The following is a 4,170-nucleotide window of genomic DNA, read 5'->3' on the forward strand; positions in this document are numbered from 1 at the left end:
AAACTTAATGCCTGTAGTAATAATATACATGTACCACCTTAGTAGAGTTCTATTTGTTTCGTGTAGGTAGGTGGTTTGGAACCAATTTTTGGCACTTTTGTCACTTTTGAATAAGTTTCTATGCAAAGATTAGGAGCTTTCTTCTCAGTCTGTCAAGATTTCCATGCCAAACGAAGCACATTGTGCAAATTCACACAAACTTGTGAGAAAAATGTTTATAGAATGAACATTTTTGCAGAAGCTAATGATCATGCATAATTCACTCCATCATTTATGTTTTTGTTATTACTTGAGTATTATATTTTTTTCCATTTGGTTTATAGCATTCTTTGTGGGCCACCCTTAATATGATTACAAATGCAATCTTGTTCCCTAATTTGTACAGATCAAGCAAGACTTCAGCCAGGAGATCATGGCTGAAGACAGGATGTTTGCAGCATGGCCATGTATGCTGACAAAGTACTCTAGTATGGGGAATCAAGATGTCCATCGTAGCAAACGCTGCTTATTCGTCACATTCAGCCAGGAGATCATGGCTGAAGACAGGATGTTTGCAGCATGACCATGTATGCTGACAAAGTACTCTAGTATGGGGAATCAAGATGTCCATCGTAGCAAACGCTGCTTATTCGTCACACGGGTGACACCGATGCCCTAGTGATTTCCCAAGGTACATTTTAAATAGTATTGCTCTGTGTAGAGATTTTAATCTGCAGCCCAAGTACCACCCTTTCCTTTTTTGCATTTGAGTTGAGGTGAATTTATTAACAACATTAACAAAATACTTACAGTATGTACATGACTATAAAAAAAAATTGTTAGACCAAGAAATTCATTCAATGCTTGTTAATTAATTTCTAAGACTTTTGCAAAAACCTGCAAAAACTGAAGTGGATCTGTAATTTCAAAGCCAATATCAAAGAGATCATCCGGGCTCTTGATGACTCTGCTTTGTCCATCATTCAACTTGCATGTCATGTTCCCGTATTTGGTTTTGTTGCCGATTCGACATCATGAGCTTCCTTGGCATTTATCATGCACTGATCGAGTGACATATTGCATGCCTTTAGATCTTCATTGATGTACACACTTTTCATGTTCTCTTTTCCTTTCAGACTAGAATGCCCAGAATACAGTTTGTTCCTTTTGTTTGCAATAAAGTGGACTTTGATCTGCCTGCTCTTTCCTTCTTGCCTTTTCCCCAAGATGATGACAAGATCATGAAGATGAGATGTCCTCTTTCCAAATGTCTAAGCCAACTTCCTTGGCAACATTTGACTCGCCCTCAGTAAGCTCTTCCTCTGTCTCCTCAGCCCCCTCTGGCAGGCCAGTCAGGCAGAGATTGTCCCTCCTTAGCTCACGTTGGACCTCGTCCTGCTGGAACTGAATCCTCAAGAGATGACATGTGGATTCAGAACATCTTTAATTGTGCTCATACAAGCTTCTTTCGCTCCTTGTATCACATGCGGTAGTGCAGCTTTAATGACTGTAACTACAGCTTGGACAATTATTTGGGAGAGGCTGTCTCCTGCCCCTCTCTCACATTATAGCACCTCACGGCCACACAGTTCATGTACACTGAAACTTCTGGACGGTTTGTCCTTGCCTCCTTCATCTACCATTCCCCTTTTCTTCTCCACTACCTGATCAACTCACATGATAATCAAGCTTTTGTCATTATAGGATAACATTAACAGAGAAGTCTTTTATGAACTATTAAAGTTTTTGCATTCTTTTTCCTACTACTTGGAATAAAAATCACTGGACCTTGAACATCCCTTGCTCTTGCTAATCTAATTAAGATATATGCATATTAACTGATCTTGCTTTATGCAATGCCAGAATATGACATGAACCTCCTGCAAAAGCCCAAATGTCATTCATATTGCAATAGTCTTTGTTAAGCACTTAACAGTAGTGCAAGATTATTCTTATTAAGGCACTGGCTGTCAACACCATTCAACTTTCTTTCATCCAAGTTCATGGTAACTCTGATTGCTGCTTTGTAGAATAGCATGATGATTATTACAGCATTATAATTCTAATGCTTGGCCTTACAAGTTTGGCTCTACTCATCCACAATTACTTGCCCGTCTTGGTAGTAAATGCCGTTGCCAGAATCAGTCCCTCATTCAAAATGTGTAGTATTTTCTACAATACCCTCCAAACAACTTTAAAACAGCCCCCCCCCCCCACACACACAGTAATCCTGGTTGCAATCAAGTACAATATAAGTACATAAGCTAGCATCTGAATATGAGCTGATACTTGTCAGCATTTCTCTTTATCAGCCTTGATTGTGTTAATATTTTTAAAGGGTATATTCGTACGTATCATTCAAAATACTCCCCCTGTGTCATACATTTTGCTCCACAGAGGAAAAAGAGACGCTTGCATTCAGCATGCTGCCGCTAGTTTGCCGAGGCTGGACTGCGAGGGTGTGGGGCAAGTGCTCCTTTCAGGAGTCAGAGTTATTCTACGACTTTCAACCTGTAAGTACCTAACTGTTCGGAGGCTAATCTTCTAAAACAAGTGATGTGTTGCCCTCTTATCAAAATGATGAGATGGACTTTGACATTGCAATACAAAATATAGAAATCATCAAGCTGTGGTCCATAGTTACAGAAATTCCCAGTTTATGCTGTTTCATTTGTTAGTTTAGTCCATGGATTCTACATATTTATGCAAATTTACTATGTTGCTAATGTATGCTGTGAATCACAATAATTTTTTTTAATGAAAAAAAAATCTTATATTACATAGTCAACATACATATTTACTTTATTTTGTGCCTGACTGCTCAATCACACACTTGTCCAATATCAATATGTCCTTTTCATTTTGATAAAAAGGGGAAAAAATTCGCATGAAATGCAAAATTGGTCCCAAATGTCGCCAATAAGGAATATTCCATTCATTAATAAATATTGCACTTGAATTATGGTATCATTATATTCAGCAAGATGCTGGAAATATATCACATACCACTCATATACATCCAATGTGATACAGGGTGTCTCCCCCCCCCCCCCCCCCCCATACCAAAAAGAAAAAAGACCTCGCATACTCCTTAATGTTCCTACAATGTAAGTGGACAAAATTGATATACTACTAGTATTGGAAAGAGTAACTTACCCAAAATAATGAAATGCAATTCAGAAGTAGTTTTTGTTTGATAATACTTTTTGCCTGGGCTTGCCAGCAATAAAATTAATTGCCTTTCAGAAGTTCCCATAGGCCACACAGTTGAAAATTCATTCAGCCAGGTCATGGTTAGCCCTTGCAAGAATAGAAAATGTAATACATGGATGTTATATACTACATAAAATACCCAATTTAGGGTATATGTTTGCAAATGAAATGTTGCAGAATTTGGCCAGGCACTTTATTATGAAATCTACCTTGAACACTGGAGAGGTGTGGGAAATATATCTGTTCTGATGGACTTCATTATACCAATGCCTCAACCCAACACTTCTGCGTAGATTATTTCAAGATTTTATCGAGATAATATGCATGTTTCTTTTCCACTTCCATTTCATTTTACAGGAGGGCACAGACCTGGCTTTCTACATTGGACAAATTGACAGGAAGCAGAGACCACAGCCCTTCATCTTGCTGATGGGAGGATCCTGGAAGAAGCCACTGCAAACCTTTGTCATTAGGAAGTTTTCGCTACACGACGCGAAGACCGAGAATACGAGGAAGCGATCACTTGTGACAGTCCCCGTACTCTGACTCCCGTCCCCATATCTATGCAGTTTCGCTTTCCTGTACAAGACGGAGGTGTGGGGACAAGATCACTGATTGGTTGGCTGACTGGCTGGCTCACTCCTGCCCAGCATTGGGACCGAACGCTATTTTGGCCAAGTACCGTACTCGTTTTCCCCCGGACGGGACCTCCCTCAGATTTGATCATGTGCAGAAGCAAATTTCGCACACGACACGCTCAACTTGTGCTTGCGAAAACTCCCTATTGTAGAGAGACAGGGATTCTTGTTTCCAACTTTGACAAAGGCTGTGGACTGTGCATTCAAAGTGCATTATGTCCTAGATGTAGAGTACCAGGCTCAATGTTTTGCTGCCTGGCAGTTCTTGGAGACAGTTGTGTACAAAATGCCTGGTAAAGTGACGTCCAATTCTGTGAGAGAGATCAGGACATACCTGAAC

At 39.8% G+C, this 4,170-nt stretch overlaps 1 long non-coding RNA gene across 1 annotated transcript; it reads left to right on the top strand.

The window, feature by feature from the left end:
* Window positions 1-572: 572 nt before the first annotated feature.
* LOC139730369 (uncharacterized) lies at window positions 573-3,916 on the top strand. The gene is made up of 3 exons (XR_011710921.1): window positions 573-670; window positions 2,377-2,492; window positions 3,550-3,916. It is a non-coding gene; the product is annotated as an uncharacterized lncRNA (long non-coding RNA).
* The last annotated feature ends 254 nt before the right edge of the window (window positions 3,917-4,170 follow it).

The sequence above is a fragment of the Diadema antillarum genome, unplaced genomic scaffold (assembly GCF_040938485.1).
Source record: "Diadema antillarum isolate AM-2024a unplaced genomic scaffold, OU_Dant_1.0 seq00000304_RagTag, whole genome shotgun sequence".
Classification (NCBI taxonomy): Eukaryota; Metazoa; Echinodermata; class Echinoidea; order Diadematoida; family Diadematidae; genus Diadema; species Diadema antillarum.